This window comes from Cnephaeus nilssonii, assembly GCF_951640355.1.
Source record: "Cnephaeus nilssonii genome assembly, chromosome: 7".
NCBI classification, from domain to species: domain Eukaryota; kingdom Metazoa; phylum Chordata; class Mammalia; order Chiroptera; family Vespertilionidae; genus Cnephaeus; species Cnephaeus nilssonii.
Genome location: NC_137078.1, coordinates 69177884 through 69203593, shown reverse-complemented (window position 1 = coordinate 69203593; position 25710 = coordinate 69177884). Strand labels below are relative to the sequence as shown.

General features: G+C 37.3%; 1 protein-coding gene across 1 annotated transcript in view; it reads left to right on the top strand.

Annotated features, from left to right (window-relative positions):
- FAF1 (Fas associated factor 1) overlaps nt 1–25710 on the top strand; it is a 354542-nt gene that overhangs the window by 138673 nt on the left and 190159 nt on the right. The gene's annotated exons all lie outside the window — the stretch shown is intronic.

Genomic DNA, 25710 nt, shown 5'->3' with positions numbered 1-25710 from the left:
AAAAATAACTCCAGTTTAATCAAGAAAAGCAAAGATAATAGGTAAATTTTATCCTGTTGATTAATTTTTTAAATTGAAGACTAGTATAATGCATTATGGATAAATATAAATTGCTTTATTTGTTTTTCTGAATGAAACTTTTATTGCTAAAATGTTACCTTTTTTTTTATTTCCAGTTTCTGTAGTTTGAGTGTATTTCTGCTTTTTCCCACAAGAGGGCAGAAAGGACTATTAAACTGATAATCTAAAAATGCCATTCAGTGTTTTCAAATTAGCTTTTCTTATATTAACAAAAAGGAGCATAATGGCCAAATTATTGTTTGATTTATAGATAATTGGCATATTGCAGGGAGGAGACTTAATTTCACCCTTTTAAATTAAACAGGGAGATTTAAAAAGACATAAAATATTCATTAATGTTCGGTGATTATAAAGTAGTGGCATATATTTATTTTGCCTTTATTACTGTTTCGATGGGAAAATACTGCAAATATTTCCGAAATCGAGTTGGCCATACTGACAAGTTGAAATGTTTAAGCAGCATTAATGCAATCTGCTCACACCTGATATCCTATGCAGAATGATTCAAAATGACTACATCAATTATTAAAAGAAATATTTAAAATTCTGTAAATGTACCATTATGCGCCACAGTTGGCTGAAACTGTTCTTCATGGCCTCCTATTTAGGTTACCAAATACATATTAAGCTTCAAGGACTTGAAAACCGTGAATCTTTTTTATACCATTTTCTAAATGAAAAATGTCCCAGAAATATTTTTGCAAAGACCGATATTCTTATGTATATCTTGGCAAAAATTTGGTTTCTTCTGTTTCATTTTTCTTTTTCTTCTTTTTTAAAAAATTTAAAATAATACTTTGAAATGCTTCTTGCCAAGAAAAAATAAATCCAGTTGTTTCTAATATCAGTTGCTTTTCTGTGTGTAAACCAGGTACACATAGGCTCTTTATTCTGTACAATTTAGAAAAAAGACATGGATTATTCTCTTTAGGCCTAGGATCACACTCTTTAGGTCTAATCCTAAAACTTCCTCCTTTAACTTTGGAATACCTGGTGAGGTGGAGTTTCAGAAGGACAAGATGCTATTATGGTATTGCCATGCAACCTACAGTAACACCTAAGTTTTTCTTTTTGTGCATGATTGAAAGTCAGTTTGCTATAATCTTAAAAAGCTTTTGCAGTGTTATTTTATAAATGCTAGAATTTTTGCTGTTAATGTGGAAGCTTAATGATGCCATATATCCTAAATTGTAAATTAATTTCTCTCGCCAGTTTCAGAGATCTCTTTTCAGTGTTTTAAAATAGATCCAAGAATGAATTCTGATCAATATATGAAGAAAAGTAAGAAATTTAAAAAATGACACAGATTTATTTTCCAGTGTTGTAGTATAGTATCCTTGTTATAGGAGAAAATAATATATCATTTTTTGAAAGCCTTGCATTTTTAAAAGAAAGCATTTGTAATATTTTTCCCTCAAAGGGAAATTTCTATTAAATGAAATAGAGTTGAAAAGGCACTATGATTTCAACTTTTAGTGAAACAAAATACATTTTAAAAAAGATTGACTTAGAAAATAGAACTTAAAAGCAGTTAGAGTTTCAAATAAACTCTTCAGTGACCATATGTTCATGCAAGTTAATAGTGATAAACTGAGTTGTATAAGTATTCATTCTGGTCTGTGGTCTCTTGCATGTCTTATGGCCTTTGGGTGCTTTAGATTTTAATTTAAGCTAGTTAGAGATCGATGTGTGTTGGGTTTTTTTGGTTGTTGTTTTTAAAACTCTTTACAAATTCTTCCATTTATCCTCCTACTTGAAGAAAAGGCAGAGATAATATAAAAAGGTCAGAATGGAGAGTTACAAGTTGTTATAAAAATATCCTTTCTCTTTTCCATTATGTGAAATAGTTTGAAAATAGCTAATAATAGAATAATAACTTTGTGATAATGTCTTTTTACCTTTTTGGTTTCTACATTACTTATTTGTCACACTTTAAAATATGAATTTCCTTGAAAATTTAAACAAGCTTACCTTATCTTAATGGATATTCTACACAGAGAATTTAGCTTTTTAAACAATTAATTGTACAGACTCTAGTAATTCTGTATAATACTATTAAAGATCTGTGGTTACAAATGCACTTGGAATTGGTTAAATTAAGAAGTGGGGCTGGGGGGTAGATTGATTTGCCTACTGCAAATCCTAAACCCAGGTGTGGAAAAGGATATAAAGTCTCTGAAATCAAGCCAACTTTTCTTGGAAAAGAATTCTTTGTTGTCAATCTTACTACTGCAAAGCTTCTAGTGGGCAGAATATCCATTTTTCTTTGTATGTCATACAAATTTAAGAAATACAAACATGACCCAGAATAACAGTGATAAGTATTTTGGGTGTGGAATCATTAAGTATTTCCTATCTGTTACAGCAAGAAGCACGATGAATAGCTATTAAAATTATTTATATCTTCTTCCAAGTTTCACTTTAACCTAGAATTCCTCTCTGTTTTATTAATGTTGATTTAGCTCTTAATGGGAATAAAGAAAAAATTGACAAACTATAAAGATATATCTTGCATGGAATAGTAAAACATTTCACTACTATTACTAGTGATTGTCATATGGGAAGCCAACAATTTGAATTAGCAATAAGAAGATAACTAAGTACATAAATCATACCAGTTCTTAAAAATAATTTTGGCTACCTAATTGTGAAATCATGAAGCTAATTCTGATTCTGCAAATTCAAAACTTGTGTTGAGTTTTGTGTCTTTTTTCTGCTTGCTACTTTCTCAACTTGCTTGGCTAACATATATTTATAACTACTCTTTATTGTTGGAGGTTATTAACAGTAATTAAATATGTAGGTTTTTTTTTTACAGATTGTACTAATGGGCAATTTTCTAGTTGTGAGTTGACTATAACTTCTTAACTAGCATGCCCTTTCTGTAAATGTTTTAGGTTTAGTGGTTTTTGTTTGTTTGTTTTCCTGTTTGGGGGTAGGGTGGGAGATGCTGGCACAGAACTCAAGACCAGGATAGCTTAGAATGTGCATATTCAAGAGGCTAAATTAAATTGTGTGCTTATTTAATTAAAAGTTTAAGTAGTTTAATTTTATTGCAAGATAAATTGCATAAATAAGCTCAATTAGAATGAACCCATTTTAATTACTATATATCGTAGTTTGATTTTTTAAAACTTGAAATCACAAATGACATTTTAGCAAGAATGAAAGAAGTGTAATTTCTTAAGCAACTGAGCAATGAATTAAGCCTTTATTCAGCTTTCAGAAAAGGAGATTATGAGTTTCTTTCAAATATGCACGTATATTATTAGTTTCAGGTTACATTTTATAACTGAGATCTGTTGACATTATACCGTTTCAACTGAACAAATCAGTAATGACCATTTTATAAATGTTGAGGTTTTAATAAATTATTCTCTTGGGAAATAAATTTAAGTAATATTTACAATGCAGCCATTTGGAACTGACAAGTCTTTTTCTGCCTCTGAAAGTATTTTAGAATAATCTCTATTGGAAATTATTTTTAGCTCCTGTAAGTGTTTCTTCACCCTCATTTCAAGAAGATAGAAACAATGAATTTTTATTAGGAATTAAGGACAATGTTTTAGTCCTTTGTTACTTAAGATATGTGTATTCTGACATCAATTTGGCTGATCACATTTCATAATCTGTGATTTGTGGATTGGTAGTTTTAAAATGCCTAGGTTAGGAGAAACTATGTTCAGTTATCAAAAACTAATAAACATAAGACATTTTTATATGCAAGAAAAGGCAGAGAGTAAATAATTGCACTGGTGACCAATACTGTAATAATCCTGTTTTACAATATGCACTTGACAGGTTGTAATAGTGCTAATTGAAGAGACTAATTCACACTTGCTTCATTCTATTCAAAGGCAAAATCAGCAGCTTGTTTTGCTTTTGACCAGATGGTCCTCATGAACACCTACTGTGCACTTTAAGTGCTTTACTAGAATTACAAAGGCTGGGGGCTGCGTTCGACTCCAAATGATTTGAGAAGAGGGAGAGAGAAGGAGGAAAAAAACCTTCTGTGCTCAATGGATTTGGTGCAAGTAAATTAATTCTAGTGGACCCATTACACACTGAGCCCCTTTTCAAAGCTCTGAGCCTCCTCGCTTGCTCTGTAGCAATGAGAAAGAGAAAGAGAAAGGCAGATTACTGCAAACAGAAATAAAAAAAAGGGGTATGAAAGGGAGAAAAGAGGCCTTGAAGCCTTTCATATCATTTGAGTTTTTCAAGTGCGTTATTTTTGGGGAGGGTGGATATATGAAAAGCCAATTGGAGTTTTTTTTGTTTTAAAGTGCGCTATTTAAGCACCATGAATATAGGCACAAGAGCAACAGTTGACTGAGTTTACTGTGGTGAAGCTTTGTGTCCAAGGATGAATCAAATTCATTATATTCAACTCTTTGTGTTTTAACATGAATGTAGGGTTAGTTTCACAAGACTGTGTCTGTTTAGGATAATTATAATTTAATATTTTCCTTTCATAAAGTTATCACTGTAGATGTCTAAAATTTTAATCAAAGCAGATTTTGTACATTGACTTTGAAGCACCCTGACAGTTTAAAATTCAAAGGAAAGCTTTTTTAGTTTTCAAAAGAAAAGAAAGACTCATTCTAATGGCATTGAAGCAGAGATTATTATAACTAATTAGAAGTCACATCTGTTAGATTTTGGTTTGTGACTTACTTATGTATTTTTTGAGTAAAATATATACTTTTAAAATATATTGATGTTATTGAGTGAACCCAAAGGGATAAAAATGAACTTAAAAGAGAACCATTTATTTGAGCTAATTATTTTTGCAAATCTCTAGGTGATTCCATAAAAATATGTAATATGTTAAATTCCATTAAATGTGAATTAGAATTATGTAATTAATAACCTTAAGTTGGAATACACTTTTAAACAATATTTTTACATTTCTTATTAGCATAATTCTGATTATTAAAGTTATGAAATAGCAATATAAGTACACCCAGTTTGTGCAAATTTATAGTTATTTCTTATCTTTAAAGCTGCTCATGTACAATATGGTAATTTGGGATACTGACATTGTGAAATAATTAATTTTTATTCTAATCTATGTGGTTTAAGATACAAGGGATCACATCTAGAAATACATGTCAGTTATTTTATATGTTTATACTTTAAGTTTAATTCTCTTGTCATATATATTTGTTGCATAGTTTACTTTTGTTTGATGGTATATACTATTGACATTATAATTCAGGTTCATTTTAATTATAGCTATTATCAAAGAATACAAAAAAATCATACCAATAGTATATAACTTAATGATAATTATAAATATTTCATAAAAAAAGGTTATTTCTAGGTTTGGCTCATCTTTTTAAATGAATGCCTACAATTTATAGCTTAAAATGCTTTGTATGTCAGTATGTTTTATTTACATTCTTAGAAAATAATATATAGAAATGCAAAAGTAACCACAAGATTATTTTAGATTTTATTTCTCATACTTTTAATGAAGAAAGTACCATGCCTTTTTTGATATTTAAAATGAAATTATATTAATTTCCTATTTATGTGAGCATTACTTTGGGACTTATTCACTGAAATATAAGTTGTGGGGTGGGGAGGAATATAAGAGGAATCCCCAAACCTTCAACCAACAAAACATTCAATGAAATTTATAAGCCATGAGGTGTTAATAAATTGATATCCTTGGGGAGAAAAGGATTTCAAGAAAAAATTTTGAATGATGAAAAAAAAAAACTTCCTGAAATTTCTTTTTGCAGCAGGCTATTTAAAATAAAGATAATATTCTCTTTCTTGTGTGTATTATAAAAATCTACTTTAAAGCCAGAACCTCAATTAGCAGAGGCTGATTGATCATGACCAGACAGTCACTTACTTAGGTATGGCTGGTTCTCTGGTTTCACAGACACAGTAGTTGGAGCCTTTCTCCTCATGAAGAAATGTTTATTTCAGTGTTAAAATATTAACTCCTAGATTCCTGAATGCCAGAGACAAGATTCTTTCTTGTACGCTGAAGGTTAGAAAAGGCTGCGATTTCTTTATAGACCTTATTACTTAAGCTGAAATACCATGTTATTTAAGTTGAGAAACATTTTAACATTTAAGTATCCTCTAGCCATAAAGTAAAAGTAATAACTTCCATAATTTTCTCCCCACCCCAGCAAATCAGAAAAAACAACAAAAAACCCACAAAAAAACTAAAGAATCGAGTAAATCAAGGATGAGAAAGTGGAAGGGAAAGTGCTAGGTATATTAAGATAAGGCCTGCATGTAGGAAATTATTTACATGCTTGTCCTTATATACCAAATATTTTTTTTACCATAATCTCTTTTAAATATCTGTTTATGCTAATTTTTCTTTTGTATGATGCATTTTGTGAATAACTTAACACTGTCTTGTCAAGGAGTTATTCTTTTTCAAATATATTTAGTGTGACAAATAATATAGTTTTAAAAATCCTATTGTACAATTTAGGGCTTTATTACCGTATTATTACCCTCAATACATTCCTATTATTTTCTAAACTTTTTTTTTTTTAAGGAAGAAATACTTTAAAAGCTTATAGCAAACATTTTCTATAAATGACAAAATGTATTCCTTGCTTTGTGATCATTGCGTGACCAGACAGTAGAGTACTGGATTGTTTTAAGGTTTTTACAGCTGCAAGGCAAAAGCATCTGCTCATTGCAAAGCCGGCATTGTTTAATTTTGACACTGACTTTTCCATGCGGCTTGTACCGAGCACTGGATTAGATGCCACTAAGATGAAATTTGTTTTAAGTTGCTCCCAAAGTGCAGCTGTCCCTATATATGGCCTTGTAGCTTAACCAAAGCAGACAGACATAGGATCAATCAGAATCTTTGTACAGGGTCACCACACTGGACTAGGGAGGCTCAGAGGAAGAATGTTAATGGTATTATTTATTGTGAATAACTGCAAAATTAGTTTCCAGGCAGATTTAGTGTATGTAGAAGTACACCTGCCCACATACCTTTTTGGGGCAGTAGAACCATTATTAAATATTTAACTTTTAAACTGGAATATAATGGTCACATATTAAGGTGTGTGCACGAGGCACTATTGCTTTGCAATCGCAAGAAAAATGATTAGTTTATGGGTCACTAAAGTAGACAGAAAATAAAACTAAATCTAAATGCTCTAATAAAATCTTGAAAAGTGAACATTTTTATAGAATGATAATTTTTCTTTAATGTTTCAAGTGAATGAAAAATGAAAGAGCACCTCACTTCCCGGGTTTCCTGGGATTGTGTGAATTTCTACCCAGCTGGTCCAAATTGATTGATACAGGGCCAAATATTTGTCTGCCTACATTTCAAAGTCTATAATTTGCTAATGAATTGTGGTAATAATCTTTCATCATACATGAAAGATTTAGCCAAACAATTTGCTAAGTATGTATTTTGATCATAAAATTTTTGGACATGCACCAAGCTTTACATCTATTTTACAGCTAATACATGGGGGTGGAGGGAGAGCAGGGGGGGAAATAATACTGAACATGGAAACTGGATGGAAGGGGTTGAAGGAAACAAGAGGGGAGAAGGTAAAAGAGTAATGCTGGGAAAGTCCTATGAGTAGTAGTGGAAAACAAATTATATTTGCACTTAGAATGCAAAATAGAATTTTAAAAATCCTGGCAGAGTTTTAAGTCTGTGGCACCCAAAGGTATGGTATCCACGTAGATAAAGGCAAGGAAGGAGTCTTTTTCTTTTTTGGCTACAGCTATTTCACACATTGATTATGGAATAATATTTTAGAAACTTTATGCTAGAAAAGTCAAATGCCCACAAATTGGAAATAATTGAAGGAATAAGAATAAAAGCCAGATGTTTGCTAGGATTGATTTAGAGACGGGGGAAAGCAGTGAAGGAATAAATGTGATTTGACCAATTCCCAAGAAGGTGAGAAAGGAATCTTCTAGTTAAGCTTTTGAAATGACTGTAAACATCCAAAAGAATATTTTCTCTCTCTAAATACTGACTGTACAAAGGGAAACGAGGTGTTATATTGGGGGGAGGGAATTTGGGATTAAATAACCTGTTTGGGAAAGTGCAAACCTTATTTATGTATTTTGGAGAGCAGCATAACGTATGTTGTAGAGAAAGTCCAGTCTTTTTTAGACTGAACCTTCCATCTTATAGATTTTAATTATAAGCAGCTCTAGAATTTTTATATACTGTTGGACCTCTTAAATATGCCACATTTCCAGATCATTAATATGTGTCCATGTATATAATTCTCTTTTTGTTCTCTGATAGGGCCAAGCCTGTTGTAAATGTTAGTACAGTGAACTATCTAAAAGTGTTTAGGAAAGTGAAAGACCTATATGTTAAACTATAGCTCTATTTCAGATGAATTTAAATCTTGTTTTACACATTGACTTTCTCAACCTTTTCTATTTTACTGACATTTTTTTCTGTCATAATTTCTTTGTAGTTTTATAGTTATCACATTGTGATAGTTACTGCAGTAAATTTAAAAGAGGTCCTATAATCATTATGAAGGAAAAATCACCAAAATTATATTTAAATGAAATCAATTATGAGATAATTAGTGACATTCCTGATTCTCTTGCTAGCATTTATATAAAAGTTTCATTTCAGAATCATATTAGAATTATAGATTATGTATGTTAAATTTAAAATATGCTGTTGCCATTAGTTTCTAATTCCTTTGGTGTTCTGTTATCAAAAGCATTTTACATTTACATGCCTGCCTTTGCCTGATTAAAATGTGAAATATTTCATAAGAACTATGTTTATAATGTCTAATAACATAATAATAAAATATTAGTTAAACATCTGTTCATTTCTATTGAATTGGGAGATGTTCCCCTTATCTTTCACATTTCACACAAGGCAATTTTTTTTAATCTTTATTGTTGAAAGTGTTACATTTGTCCCCTCCCACCTCACCCCCCTCCCCATTGACCCCTTCTAGCCCGCCCCAGGCCTTCACCTCCATAAGGGCATTTTTAAAGGCTGCTATTCTCTTGCAGGTGAAAATTTTGTTGATGATAACAGACATGCACATGGGTCACTTTATTTAGGATTTGAAGTTTCAGAAATATAGTAAAATGTCTTATGAATTCTGGTTCCTATTGGTAATTATTGTTTCAAATATTGTAATAGATTTTTGTATATGATGATGGAGCCATATGTGAAGCATGGCCCCAAAGTAAATGTGATTGACATATTAACATGCAGACATGTCATAAATTTAAGTGAATGTTGACACCTTCAAATTAGTTATCTTTGTTGTTGATACACATGTCTTCTATTGCTTAGAAGTTATTCTAGGTTCCAGGAATTGGCTCCCTGGAGACTATATGCATTTTTGTTTTGTTTTGTTTTGAATGACCTCACTTATGACCAAACTTTATTCTGTGAAGTAAAATTGAGTTTTTGAAACTACCAAAAGTAATTTGAAGCCAAATGTTGGGAGCTAGGTAGTTATTCAATCTGGATAGTTAAATTTGTGGTTATTCAGGTTAGGTGTATTTTTTTAGAGCTCTCCTCTCTCTGTGAACATATGTCTGTCAAAGCATTTACCACACTCATTTGCAATTATCTGTTTACTTACTCCACCTTAACCGCACCCCTGTCAGACCAAGATCACCTTAAGACAAGAAGTATCAGATTCATCTTTTTACTTTTGAGTCGACTGCTGAATTTGTCACAGAATAGGTGTGCTTAAAGGATGACTGAATTTTGGGAGAATCTATAAATCAGTAAGATATTTTGTAACTGAAGGCATTTTCAAAAGTGAAGTTATCCAAGAAATTCTGAGAATTTCAAGCATTGCAAGAATTAATGTTGACATAAATATGTATTTTCCTTTTTTAAATTTATTTTTTTTCTTTATTGATTAAGGTATTATATATGTGTCTTTATCCCCTTATTGCCCCCTCACACCCCCCCACTCATGCCTTCACCCCTCTGGTGTCTGTGTTCATTGGTTAGGCTTATATGCATGCATACAAGTTCTTTTTCTCAAGGGGGTTATTATGAGAGGATCTCTCTGATGTGGCTATTTAAATTCTCATTTATTTGTTAAAAGTGAGGCTGAGAATAGTTTGCACAAAATGTGCAAAACAAAATTCTTACTTTAAAATAGATTTAGGTCATCCTTAATTTGTAATGTCTACCAGGTAATTTACTTAGTGGTTTCCTCCTAAAAGAAGTTATAATTGGAACAGAAGATGGCTGCCGATGGGAAGGCAGACTGCAAGATAGTGTGTGAGTGAGAAAATGAAGGGAAAGTGTGTGGTCGCACAGGGAGTGTTTGTTGGTGAGTTGAGGGACAGCTATACTCCAGGAGACTGTGGGGAAGCCCCCACTGCTGCTGGGTTCCCTCCCGGAGTGACCGGCTCGGACATGGAAACCGCGCCATCTTGAAGGGGAAAGTGGATGTTATTGGACGCCTGAAAAGCCCGGGGAATCTACAAATACGGCACCCACCGAACAGCCGCGAACCAGAGAACACCAGTCCCCAATTGGCACAAGCACGCGGATTCAGAGGAGCTCTACACTCCACCACGGAAAGGTCAGATTTCGCCTGAGATAAGGTGAGGTCTCTGGTTCCGGCAGGAGAGAGAAATGTACACGCAGGAGCTGGAGAACCTGGGGAAGTCTGCCCCTAGAAAAATCCGCGGCCCTTGGGGCTGGCGCCATCCATGAATGTGGAAGGGGGTCTGCAGAGCTGCTAACAGAAGGGAACTCTAAAAAGCAACCCATTTTGATCTGATGCAAAAGGACAGCCTAAAATTTTTAAAAGTGTGCCAACTGCTTAGACTCAAGGGGAAAAAAAGACTGCACAGACTTGCGCGCAGCCCCAGAGTTTGCACACATACTCTGGTTATCTTTTTTTTCTTTTTTTTTTTTTTCCTCTTTAAATCCTTGCTTCTGATTACTAAGCCCAATACATAGGATCACCCAATTGGGGACACCCTAAGAGACTGCAGGGGAAAGTTGTTTTTCTGGAACCTGGGGATCGGAGCAGGGAATAACCACCAGAGAACCAGCTCTGGGGCAACCCACTCCCACAAACCAGTATTGAATGCCACAGGGACAGCAGGATCTAAGCATTGGCTAGAGAGGACCTATAGACCCGGAGGTCAATCCAGAAACACTGCCACCCAGTGAATTTCCAATCCCCTGCTCCAAGTCCATACACACCTCTCTCTTCTCTTTCTTCACTATCCAAAATTTTTTTTCCTCTCTTTGTCCTTTTGTTGTTGTTTGCTTGATTGTTGACTACTATATTTTCCGGTGTATAAGATGACTTTTTAACCCAGGAAAATCTCAAAACTCGGGGGTCTTATACGCCGGAAAATACGGTAACCCACCCATCATTTGGCAATAACTCACTTTAATTCTAAATTGTAAATACCGTATTTTCTGGCGTATAAGACCCCCGACTTTTGAGAAGATTTTCCTGGGTTAAGAAGACGTCTTATACGCCGGAAAATACTCTATATCAATTTTTTTATGCTTGTTTGTGAGATTGTTTTGCTTATTCTTTTTTCTTCGTTTGTTTTGTTTTTGTTTGTTTTTTGCTTCTGTTTTCCCTCGCCTCGCTTGATATTAGTTGTTGTTTGTAGTTTGCATTCATCTCCAGGTACTTGGTGCTGGCATTTGTTGGGATTAGTGGCTGTTCTATTGGAGTTTTCTTCATATATATATATATATATATATATATATATATATATATATATTTTGTTCCCCTCTTCTTTCTTATTCTCTTTCTTTTCTCTCTTACTTTTTTTCTTTCTTTTTCCAATTTTGCACTCCTTTTTTTTCTCTTCTTCTTTCTCTCCTATCCTCTAATTCGCCTTTCTCTGGAGGTCACCTTTATTTGGGGTTATAAATAGCGTGAATACATTTCTGTTCAGTGCCTTGTGCGTTGTACCTGTTTGTGTTGTATTTTGTGCGTTTAAATCAACGCAGGAGAGAGAGAACTACATAACCAGACACCCGGAGAAGAGAGACCATGGGGAGACAAAGAAACAGCCCGCATATGAAAGAAAAGCAGGCATCACCAGAAAAGGGAGTAAACGAAATGGAAGCAAGCAACCTGTCAGAGAAAGAATTCAGAGAAATGATCATAAGGTGGCTGAAAAGACTGGAAGACAAATTGGACAATATCAGTAAGAACCAAGAGGAAATGAAGAAGAACCAAGAAGAAATGAGAAATGACATCGCTGCTGTAAAGAACTCAATAAAAAGCATCAAGAGTAGACTAGAAGAAGCATAGGACCGCATTAGTGAGCTAGAATACAAGATAGGAAAAATATCCAAATAGAGCAGCTTCTAGAAAAAAAAAAAAATTTTAAAAGCAGGAGGAGAGCCTAAGGGAACTTTGGGACAACACGAAACAAAACAACATTTGCACAATAGGGATTCCAGAAGGAGAGGAAACTGAGCAAGGAATAGAAAACCTGTTTGAAGAAATAATGACAGAAAACTTCCCTGATATAGGGAAGAAAAACCCCACACAAATCCAAGAAGCTCACAGAGTCCCAAGCAAAATGAACCCCAAAAGACCAACGCCAAGGCACATTATAATTAAATTGGCAAACACCAACAACAAAGTAAGAATCTTAAAAGCAGCCAGAGAGAGACAGAAACTTACATACAAAGGAACCCCCATCAGACTAGCAACTGATTTTTCAACAGAAACTCATCAGGCCAGAAGGGAATGGAATGAAATATACAAAGTCATGCAAAGGAAGGGTCTGAATCCAAGAATACTGTACCCAGGAAGACTATCAATCAAAATTGAAGGTGAAATCAGGAGCTTCACAGACAAAAAAGGACTAAGGGAGTTTATTACCACCAAACCAGCAATTCAAGAAATGCTAAAGGGTCTGTTGTAAAAGAACAGAAATAGGAAGCAAAGAAGTAACACAGGGGTAAAGAATAAAAATGGTGACAAATAAGTACCTATCAATAATAACTTTAAATGTAAATTGATTAAATGCCCCAATCAAAAGACATAGGGTAACGGATTGGATAAGAAAACATGACCCATATATCTTCTGTCTACAAGAAACCCACCTCAGAAGAAAAGACGCACAAAGACTGAGGGTGAAGAGATGCAAAAAGGTTTTTCAGGCAAATGGAAATGAAAAAAAAAAGCTGGGGTAGCAATACTTATATCTGACAAAATAGATCTCAAAGTGAAGGACATAAAAAGAGATAAGGAAAGCCACTTCATAATACTAAAGGGAGCAATCCAACAAGTAGAAATAACTCTGGTAAACATATACACACCCAATACAGGAGCACCCAAATACATAAAAAAAACTCCTGGAGGATATCAGGGAGAGATTGACAGCAATATAATCATAGTAGGAGACTTTAATACCCCACTATCACTATTGGACAAATCCTCTAAACAAAAAATCAGCAAAGAAATATCAATCCTAAATGACTCACTAGACCAAATGGAATTAATTGACATCTTCAGAGCATTTCACCCCAAAGCCACAGAATATACATTCTTCTCAAGTGCACATGGGTCATTTTCAAAGATTGACCATATTGGGTCACAGGCAAAGTCTCTTCAAATTCAAGAAGATAGAAATCATATAAAGCATCTTCTCAGATCACAGTGGCATAAAACTGGAAATAAACTACAATAAAAACAATCCAAAAAAATCAAACACATGGAGACCAAATGGCATGCTTTTAAACAATGACTGATTTACCAGAGAGATCAGAGAAGAAATAAAAAACATCATGGAAACAAACGACAATGAAAACACAACAACCCAAAATGTATGGGACACAGCGAAAGCAGTCTTTTTTTTTTCAAATTTAATAAATCTTTATTGTTCAGATTATTACAATTGTTTCTCCCTTTCCCCCCCTCCACCCAGTTCCCACCCCCCCGCTCTTGCCTCCCCGCCGCTGTCCTTATCCATAGGTGTATGATTTTTATAAAGTCTCTACCCGTATCCCCCACACAGACACCCGTTTCCCCCTGAGAATTATCAATCCACTCCTATTCTATGCCCCTGATTCTATTATATTCACCAGTTTATTCCGTTCCTCAGATTTTTAATTCACTTGATTTTTAGATTCACTTGTTGATAGATATGTATTTGTTGTTCATAATTTTTATCTTTACTTTTTTCTTCTCTTTCCTCTTTTTAAAGAATACCTTTCAGCATTTCATATAATACTGGTTTGGTGGTGGTGAACTCCTTTAGCTTTTTCTTATCTGTGAAGCTCTTTATCTGCCCTTCAATTCTGAATGATAACTTTGCTGGGTAGAGTAATCTTGGTTGTAGGTTCTTGCTATTCATCACTTTGAATATTTCTTTCCACTCCCGTCTGGTCTGTGGGATTATCAGCTGATTTCACATAGTTTCTGTTGAGAAATCAGCTGATCATTGTATGGGTGCTCCCCTGTAGGTAACTAACTGTTTTTCTCTTGCTTCTTGTAAGATTCTCTCTTTTTCTTTTGCCCTTGGCATTTTAATTATGATCTGTCTTGGTGTGGTCCTCTTTGGATTCCTTTTGTTTGGGGTTCTGTGCGCTTCCTGGACTTGTAAGTCTATTTTTTTCACCAGGTGGGGGAAGTTTTCCGTCATTATTTCTTCAAATAGGTTTTCAGTGTCTTGCTCTCTCTCTTCTTCTGGCACCCCCATAATTCTGATGTTGGTACATTTGAAGTTGTCCCATAGGCTTCTTACACTCTCTTCAACTTTCTGAATTCTCTTCTCTTCTTGCTTCTCTGGAGGAGTGTCCTTTGCCTCTTTGTATTCCAAATCTTTGACTTGATTCTTGCGTTCCTCTAGTCTGCTGTTGGGTCTCTGTATAATATTTTTTATTTCAGTCAGTGTATGTTTAATTTCTAGTTGGTCCTTTTTCATATCCTTTAGGGTCTCATTAACCTTTTGCACACGGATGTCGAGTGTGACTCGACACGGTTAGCATCGGTAGCAGCTCATATGTCGAGCCACACTTGACATGTAGTTTCACTGCGGGTGGAAGGGGGATTTTTGTCTATTTTTCCAGTATCTTTTCTTGTTTTCATTAGCATGAAAGGACAAGTAAAATGTAAATGCCGTCTCAACTGATGCCACCACCTAAGCTTATCTTTTGCATAGGCAGCAATCTTGAGTAGGAGGGTCCAACGCATGAGTCGTTGCATCATGCCTTTTTGAGCTTGCATCATCTTCCCTTGGTAAAGAACCTTCCTTATCTTTTCGTCTCCTAGGTTTGTTTAGGTTTCTATTAGCATATCACAGATGTTGTCATGACACAGGGTTTAGTTGGATGATTGGTTTGCCCCCTAGCAGTTGCACGTTCTGAGTGAATTTTCCCTCCTCAGGATGGATAAGTTTTCCAAAGACATAGAAAGCAGCGATGATGAATTTTACTTCGAAAACGAAGAAAAAAGTGAAAAATGTAATAGTGACGTAAGTGAGTTCTCCGAGGATGCGAGTGGAGATGATGAACAAATCGCTGGTCCTAGTGGAACTACAGAAAGGAAAAAAATCCCTTGTTTTGCCCAAAGATCTGGCTTGAAAGTACTAACAGTAACAGTGACATTGAATTCATAAAGGCAAAACGAAGACGCACAATTGTTTATTCGAGTGAGAGTGATGGAGATATAGGTGATATCATTGAGAAATCGGGTATAAGTCCCAGTGAAAGTTACGTTTCTAGGGGAAAACAGGAAAAAGAAAAGTGGACATCTACATCTGTGAATGACAAAGAGCCTAGCAGAATCCCTTTCTCCACTGGTCAGTTACATGTTGGACCTCAAGTTCCTTCTGGATGTGCCACACCAATAGACATTTTTCAGTTGGTTTTTACTGAGACGTTGATAAAAAATATAACGGGTGAGACAAATGAGTATGCTAGGCATAAAATTAGCCAGAAAGAACTATCCCAGCAATCCACTTGGAATAATTGGAAAGATGTGACGATAGAGGAAATGAAGGCTTTTCTTGGTGTAATACTAAATATGGGTGTATTGAATCACCCCAACTTGCAGAGTTATTGGTCCATGGATTTTGAGTCTCATATACCATTTTTTCGATCTGTGTTCAAAAGAGAAAGGTTCTTGCAAATATTTTGGATGTTACACTTGAAAAACGACCGAAAGTCAAGTAAAGATTTGAGAACAAGAACTGAGAAGGTAAACTGCTTCTTGTCATACCTTGAAATGAAATTTAGGGAGAGATTCTGTCCTGGAAGAGAGTTTGCTGTTGATGAGGCTGTTGTTGGTTTCAAGGGAAAGATACACTTCATCACATATAATCCTAAAAAGCCAACAAAATGGGGTATTCGTTTATATGTCCTCTCAGATTCAAAATGTGGTTACATACATTCATTTGTCCCTTATTATGGAGGAATAACATCTGAAACGTTGGTGAGACCTGATCTCCCTTTTACTAGCAGAATAGTTTTGAGCTTCATGAAAGATTGAAGAACTCAGTACCTGGTTCTCAAGGTTATCATTTCTTCACTGACAGGTATTACACTAGTGTCACTCTTGCTAAGGAATTGTTCAAGGAAAAAACACACTTGACAGGGACAATAATGCCCAATAGGAAAGACAATCCACCTGTTATCAAACATCCAAAGCTAATGAAAGGAGAGATAGTGGCTTTCAGGGATGAAAATGTAATGCTTCTTGCGTGGAAAGACAAGAGGATAGTCACAATGCTCAGTACATGGGACACTTCAGAGACTGAGTCTGTGGAAAGGAGAGTGCGTGGTGGTGGGAAGGAAATAGTTCTCAAACCCAAGGTCGTGACCAACTATACAAAGTTTATGGGGGGTGTTGATATAGCTGATCACTACACAGGCACATACTGTTTTATGAGGAAGACTCTAAAATGGTGGCGTAAATTGTTTTTCTGGGGGCTTGAGGTCAGTGTTGTAAATTCCTATATATTGTACAAAGAATGCCAAAAATGAAAAACCGATAACGCATGTGAAATTTATTAGGAAACTAGTACATGATCTTGTTGGAGAATTCAGAGATGGCACACTAACTTCCAGGGGTAGATTATTATCCACTAACTTAGAGCAACATTTAGATGGAAAGCTCCATATAATCACACCTTACCCTAACAAAAAACACAAAGATTGTTTTGTTTGTTCTAACAGAAAAATCAAAGGAGGAAGAAGAGACACGATTTATATTTGCGAAACATGTGAATGTAATCCAGGTCTTCATGTGGGTGAATGTTTCAAAAAATATCACACCATGAAAAATTATAGAGATTAAAATTACTCTTTGAATGTATCAATAATTTGAAATATAAAAAAATCCAAATAAATAAGTTTGTATGAAAAGAAACTCCAGTTTTTTATTCTACTGCTGCGCTTTGTAAAATCTGGGGTATTTAAAAAACTAAATCCCGAGTAGAATAAAGGAATCGAGAAAAAAGCAAGCAAGTGCAAAGGGTTAAATTTATTGGCTTTTTCCAGGAAATTCTTGAAAAACCTTATAACGGTGGTTTTGAACTCTATGTCCAGTCGTTTGTTCTCCTCCATTTCTTTCATTTGTGATCTGTTTCCTTGTCTCCTCATTTTCGCTGCTTCCCTGAGTTGGTAGGGTAGCTTTGTGTACTAGGTGTCCTATTGGTTCAATGGGTCAGCCTCCCAGTTACCTGAGGTGGACACTCTTGGTGTGCCCCTTTGTGGACTGTGTGTACAGCCTTGTTGTAGTTAAGTCTTGATTATTGTTGGTGTCATTGGGAGGAATTGACCTCCAGGCCAATTGGCTGTGAGGACCCGCTGTGTCTACAATGGAAGAATTGCTGTGCTGGAGACACGTTTATGGGGCAGGACTTGTTCCAGTAGGGCTTTGGTGCTCATTGAGTCTGCCTCTTGAATGTGTCCCTTATGAGAGTAGTTGAAATCTGATGTCGTCTCACACCAACCACTAGATACACTGGCTTCTGGTTCTCCAATGGGGTGCAGGTCAGCTACTGTCTGAGACCACCCAACAGGAGATACAGCAAGAACTACAGTTTTCTCCTCTTTGCTTGGACTTTAGCGGTTTTGGAGCTGTCTGACTGGAGCTGCAGTTTATTTGGTTAAGCTGCCACAGTGCAGGCCATTTTTATGCAAAAGCCACTGTGTGGAGCCTGAGCAGGTTTATAGAATGAGCGGGGCGGGGTCTCAGGGCGTCACTAGGCTAGGGCGTGGAAAACGGCGATGGCTGCCATCAGCCATCTCTGCCTTTCCGCGTTTCCAAGTCCCCGCGTCCCGCGCTCAAGCGCAGTAAACAATAATTGCTGGGCGCACCTCTGCAAAAGAGTCACTCTCACTTTCCGACCCAATGGCCGACAGTCCAGCTTCTCCCCGTAGGCGTCTGGGTCCCCCGCATGTCCCCAGAAACTGGATTTCAGAGTGATCGGGAGCTTGTCTCCCTTCGGGTTGAAAAAAAGCCACGCGCCCAGTCGCCCGCCACCAGCCCAATTCGCACGCCTCCGTACCTCAGCTTTTCAGCATTTGTGCTCCTTTCTCTTTCCTTCTTAGTTGTAAAACTTCCACTCAGCCAGCTTTCCCGTGGTTCTGGGTGGTAGACGTTTTGTCTTTTAGTTGTAGTTTTGAAATTGTTGTGAGAAGCGACTGTTTAGTTGTTTACCTTTGCCGCCATCTTGGTTCCTCTGCGAAAGCAGTCTTGAGAGGGTAGTTCATAGCTCTACAAGCCTATTGCAGAAAACAAGAAACAATGGTAATAAATTACCTAACCCTACAACTCAAAGAGTTAGAAAGAGAGCAACAAGAAAAGCCCAGTGTAAGCAGAAGGCAGGAAATAAGAAAGATCAGAGCAAAGATAAACGGCGTAGAGACCAAAAAAATAATACAAAAGATGAACAAAATCAAGAGCTGGTTCTTTGAAAGGATAAACAAGATTGATGAACTTCTGGCCAGGCTTACCAAGAAGCAAAGAGAGAGGATCCAAATAAACAAAATCAGAACGGAAAGAGGAGAAAAAACAACAGACCCCACAGAAATACAAAGGATTGTTAAATAATACTATGAACAACTCTATTCCAACAAACTGGACATCCTGGAGGAAATGGACATATTCCTAGAAAAATACAACCTTCCAAAACTCAATCAGGAAGAATCTAAACATCTCAATAGGCCTATAACTGTGGAAGAAGTTGAAGCAGTCATCAAAAAGCTTCCAGCAAACAAAAGCCTGGGGCCAGAAAGCTTTACAGGGGAGTTTTACCAAACATTCAAGGAAGAACTAAAACCTATCCTCTTCAGACTATTCCAAAAAATTCAAGAGGAAGCAACACTTCCAAGCTCCTTCTATGAAGCCAGCATCACCCTAATACCAAAACCAGATAAAGACAACACAGTGAAGGAGAATTACAGGCCAATATCCCTCATGAACATAGATGCTAAAATCCTCAACAAAATTCTAGCAAATCGGATCCAGAGTACATCAGAAAGATCATACACCATGATCAAGTAGGATTTATCCCAGGAATGCAAGGATGGTACAATATCTGCAAATCAATAAATGTGATACATCACATAAACAAATTGAGAGATAAAAATCACATAGTCATATCAATTGATGCAGAAAAAGCATTTGACAAAATCCAACACCCTTTCTTGATAAAAACTCTCAACAAAGTGGGAATAGAAGGATCATACCTCATCATAATAAAAGCCATATATGATAAACCCATAGCTAACATACTCAATGGGCAAAAACTAAAATCATTTCCCCTATGAACAGGAACAAGACAGGGTTGCCCACTCTCAGCACTCCTGTTCGACATAATACTGGAAGTATTTGCGATTGCTATCATAGAAGAAGAAATAAAAGCATCCAAATTGGAAAAGAAGTAAAGCTGTCCTTATTTGCAGATGACATGATACTGTACCTAAAAAATCCAAAAGACTCCATCAAAAAATTATTATACTTAATAAATGAATTTGACAATGTAGCAGGATACAAAATTAACGCCAAGAAATCTATGGCATTTCTATACACCAACAATGAACTTACAGAAAGAGAGACTAAAAAAGCAATCGCATTTACCATCGCACCAAAAAAATTAAGATACTTAAGGAATAAACTTAACTAAGGGGGTAAAAGACCTATACGTGGAAAACTACAGGACACTGAAAAAAGAGATAGAGGAAGTCGTAAACAGATGGAAGAACATACCATGTTCATGGATTGGTAGAATCAACATCATTAAAATGTCCAGACTACCCAAAGCAATCTATAGATTCAATGCTCTCCCCATTAAAATACCAATGGCATATTTCACAGACCTAGAAAGAATTCTCCAAAAATTCATCTGGAATAAAAAAAGACCCTGAATAGCCACAGCAATCCTGAGAAAGAAGAACAAAGTAGGTGGGATCTCAATACCAGATTTCAAGCTGTATTACAAAGCCACTGTTCTCAAAACAGCCTGGAACTGGCACAAGAACAGACATATAGACCAATGGAATAGAATAGAGAATCCATTATTGACCCAAACCACTATGCCCAATTAATATTCGACAAAGGAGGCATGAACATACAAGGGAGTCAAGACAGTCTCTTCAATAAATGGCGTTGGGAAAATTGGACAGATACATGCCAAAAAATGAAACTACACCACCAACTTATACCATGCACAAAAATAAACTCAAAATGGATAAAGGACTTAAACATAAGACAGGAAACCATACAAATACTAGAGAAATCCACAGGCAGAGAAATCTCAGACATATGCTGAAGCAATTTCTTCACCGATACCGCTCCTAGGGCAATGGAAACTAAAGAGAAAATAAACAAATGGGACTACATCAAAATAAAAAGCTTTTTTACAGCAAAAGAAACCATCAACAAAACAACAAGAAAGCCCATTGTATGGGAGAACATATTTGCAAATGTTATCACTGATAAAGGTTTAATCTCCAACATCTACAGGGAACTTACACAACTTAATAATAGGAAGATAAATGATCCATTAAAAAAATGGGCATCGGACCAAAATAGAATCTTTTCGAAAGGAGACAGAAGGAAGGCCAAGAGACACATGAAAACATGCTCAAAGTCACTAATTATCTGAGAGATGCAAATCAAAATGACAATGCAGTATCATCTCACACCTGTCAGAATGGCTATCATCAACAAATCAACAAACGACAAGTGCTGGCGAGGATGCAGAGAAAAAGGAACCCTCCTGCATTGCTGTTCGGAATGCAGACTGGTGCAGCCACTGTGGAGAACAGTATGGAGTTTCATCAAAAAACTAAAAATGGAACTCCCATTTGACCCAGTGATCCCACTTATACATGCTAAAATACTTATGTGCTGCTATAAACAAATATAGATGAATCTTGAAAAATATGATGCTAAGTAAAAGAAGCCAGATACAAAAGGCCACACATTGTATGAGTCCATTTACATGAAATGCCCAGAATAGGCAAATGTATAGACAAAATGTAGATTAGTAAGGCAGTGAAACTACTCTGTATGATGCTGTAATAATGTATATATGTCATTTTAACCTTTTGCACTCGGATGTCGAGTGTGACTCGACATGGTTAGCATCGGTAGCAGCTCGTATGTCAAATTGTATTGAATGTATCAATAATTTGAAATATTAAAAAATCCAAATAAATAAGTTTGTATGAAAAGAAACTCCAGTTTTTTATTCTACTGCCGCGCTTTGTAAAATCTGGGGTATTTAAAAAATTAAATCCCGAGTAGAATAAAGGAATTGAGAAAAAAGCAAGCGAGTGCAAAGGGTTAAATTGGTCCAACTCAATAAAAGGTACAACACCAATAGTGAATCCTAATGTAAATTACGGACTTTGTGTAATTATGTCAATGTAGTTTCATCAGTTGTAATGAATATACTGTTCTGGTGGGGATTTTTAAAAAAATTAATTTTCCCCCATTATTTATCCCCATGAGCATTTATCATCCTATCTAATAAAAGAGTAATATGCAAATTGACCGTCACACCAAGCCACAAGATGGCCACCACAAGATGGCCTGCAGGGAAGGGCAGTTGTGGGAAGTTAGGGGTGACCTGGCTAGCAGAGGAGGGCAGTTGCGGAAGACCAGGCCAGCAAGGGAGGGAAGTTGGGGAGGACCCAGGCCTGCAGGGGAGGGCAGTTCGGGGGGATGAGGACTGCAAGGGAGGGCAGTTTGGGGGAGACAAGGCCTGCAGGGGAGGGCAGTTGGGGGCGATCAGGCAAGCATGGAGGGCAGTTTGAGGTGACCAGGATGGTAGAGGAAGGGAGACCAAGTCAGCAGGGGAGGGCAGTTGAGGGAGACCAGGACAGCAGGGGCAGGCAGGTGGGAGGTACCAGGCCTGCAGTGGAGGGCAGTTGGGGGGGGGGGACCAGACCTGCAGTGGAGGACAGTTGCGTGGGGGACCAGGCCTGCAGGGGAGGGCAGTTGGGGGGACCAGGCCTGCAGGTTAGGGCAGTTGGGGGCAACCAGACCTGCAGGGGAGGGCTGTTGTGGGCGATCAGGCCAGCAGGGAGGGCAGTTAGGGGTGACCGGGCCAGCAGAGGAGGGCAGTCGGGGGAGACCAGGTCAGCAGGGTAGGGCAGTTGGGGGGGAACCAGGACTGCAGGGGAGAGCAGTTGGGGGGGGGGGGACCAGGCCTGCTGTGGAGGGCATTTTAGGGGGGACCAGGACTGCAGGGGAGGGCAGTTGGGAGGGACCAGGCCTGCAGAGGAGGGCAGTTGGGGGGGGACCAGGCCTGCAGGGGAAGGCAGTTGGGGCAGACCAGGCCTGAAGGGGAGGGCAGTTGGGGGGGATCAGGTCAGCAGGGGAGGGCAGTTGGGGCAGACCAGGCCTGCAGGGGAGGGCAGTTGGGGGGACAAGGCCTGCAGGGGAGGACAGTTTGGGGGGACCCAAGCCTGTAGGGGAGGGCATTTGGGGGGGACCAGGCAAGCAGGGGAGGGCATTTGGGGGGACCAGGCCTGCAGGGGAGGGCAGTTGGGAGCCAGCAGTCCTGGATTGTGAGAGGGATGTCCAACCCACTGGGATTGGGCCTAAACGAATGGTTGGACATCCCTCAAGGGGTCCCAGATTGGAGAGGATGCAGGCTGGGCTGAGGGACACACCCACCCCCGTGCATGAATTTCGTGCACCGGGCCTCTAGTATATATATATACGTGTGTGTGTGTGTGTGTGTGTGTGTGTGTGTGTATACTGTATATGCGCGCGCGCACACACACACATACACACACACACACACGAGGTCCAGTGCTCGAACTTCGTGCACAGGTAGGGTCCCTAGGCCTGGCTGGCAATCAGGGCCAATCTGTGGGGTGACTGGTGGGGCAATCTGGGGGCCCCCACTGGCATCCACCTTGGTTGGTCTGGCGCTGCCCGCTCGCTGACCATTGTCACCACCTCCGATTGCCTTCTTCTGCGGGGCGACCGGCGGGGTGATTGGTGGGGCCCCCCGTTGGCACCCGCCTTGGCTGGCCTGGGGCCTGCAGGCTGGAGGCAGCTCCTGTGTTGAGTGTCTGCCCCCTGGTGGTCAGTGTGCGTCATAGCAACCAGTCGTTCTGCCCGTTGTTCTGCTGTTCGTTGATTGCATATTAGGCTTTTATTATATAGGATAACCTCTTCCACCTCCATGCACCCTCCTTCACCCCTCAGTCACCACACTGTTGTCTGTGTCCATGAGTTCTTTCTCTTTTTGTTTTCGTATTTTGCTTGTTGATAATGGGGAAGGCTATGCATATTTGGGGCAGGGGATATATGGAAAATCTCCATACCTTCTGTTTAATATTGCTGTGAACCTAAAACTTTTCTTACAAAAAAAAAAAGTGTAGCCCTAACGGCTGAGTGTATAGAGTGCCGGTCTGCGTACTGAAGGGTCCCAGGTTTGCTTCTGGTCAGAGCACATGCTCAGGTTGCGGGCTCAATCCCCAGTAGAGGGTGTGCAGGAGGCAGCCAATCAATAATTCTCTATCATCATTGATGTTTCTATCTCTCCCTTTCCCTTCCTCTCTGAAATCAATAAAAATATATTTTAAAGAAAAAAAAACTCACTTTTAAATGTGTTTAGGTAGACTAGTGTTTGCCAGTAGTACCTGGCAGGTGGGGAAAGGGGAATGGGTTGTAGATGCTATTGAGTACAGCATTTTTGTTGTTTTGCTATTTTTCTTTTTTTACTTTTTGTTATAATAAACCACCAGTTATGTAACACAGTGTATTCAAAAATTTAAATATATTTAAATAATATTTACATGCAAAATTGTACATAATGAGAAATATAATGTAATTTAAATACAATACAATGGTCTTCATATGTGTACCCATAGAATGTTTAATAAAGAAAGAAAATCAGTTTAAATCATGTTTATATGTATACAAATTTGTTTTTGTATACATATATCTCCGACGTCAGTAATTTTCAGAGTTCTAAAGTAATACAACAAAATAAACGGCATACTTTGCTTTCCAAAAAAAAATATGAATTTGCCATATATGTGATTTTTTCATATTTTTTATTGTAGTAAATTTAGGTAACATAAAGTTTACTGTTTTAACCATTTTTTAGTATATAGTTCAGTTGAATGAAGTACATTCACCTTGTTGTCAACTATCACTACTATCCATCTACCCATTAAACAGTAACTCCTCATTTCTCTCTCCTTCCCAGCCCTTGGCTACCACCATTTTACTTTGTCTCTATGATTTTGACTAGGTACCTCATATAAATGAATTCATGTTTGTCTTTTGAAACTGGCTTATTTTGCTTAGCACAATGTCTTTAACTAAGGTTTATTTATGTCATAGCAAATGTCAGAATTTCCTTTTTATGGCTGAATAATAGTCCATTTTATGTATATACTACAATTTGTCTATTCATTTGTTGATAGGACATTTGTGTGGCTTTCACCTTTTGGCTATTGTGAATAGTGCTGCTATAAATATGGGCTTTCAATTCTTTTGGATATATACCTACAAATAAAGTGCTGGATCATTCGGTAATTCTATGCTTAACTTTTTCAGGAACTATCATAGTTTTCCCATAGTGGCTGCACCATTTTACGTTTTTACCAGCAATGTGGAAAGGTTCCAATTTTTTCACATTCTTACCAACACTTATTATTTTTTGTCTTTTTAATGATAGCCGTCCTAGTGGATATGAAATAGTAGACATATATTTAAGCATGGGATGACTATTTTGTATAGAGGATAAAATATGAATTAGTCTGTTAGAGAAACATTTTCTGTGGGGATATTATCATCATGGGTTTTATTTTATAGTGACTTGAATGAATATTTATGGAGGCTCTTCTAGTCAATGATATTCTGGTTGTTGACCATAAGTTGTTGAGGGGAAGGAGGAGGAAGCTTCACATTGGCTTAGTGTTTTATACTTTTCAACTTCCTTTCTGCTGCTTTTCATAGCATCTCCTAGTATTAGGCTTGTTGCATATGGCTGTGCAGGTTGAAAATGGCACCTCTTGAAGCTGTGCAACAGAATGGTCTTAATGAGCATGTGAATGCAGGACTTGATGGTCCCTCTCCCTGCTATGTTGGTAGCTTAAAATCCGCAAACTCTTCAAATCATAACTTTTTGTTTTGGGAGAGCCAGTTTATCATTTCATCACCGGTTGTGTGTCTCTAATCC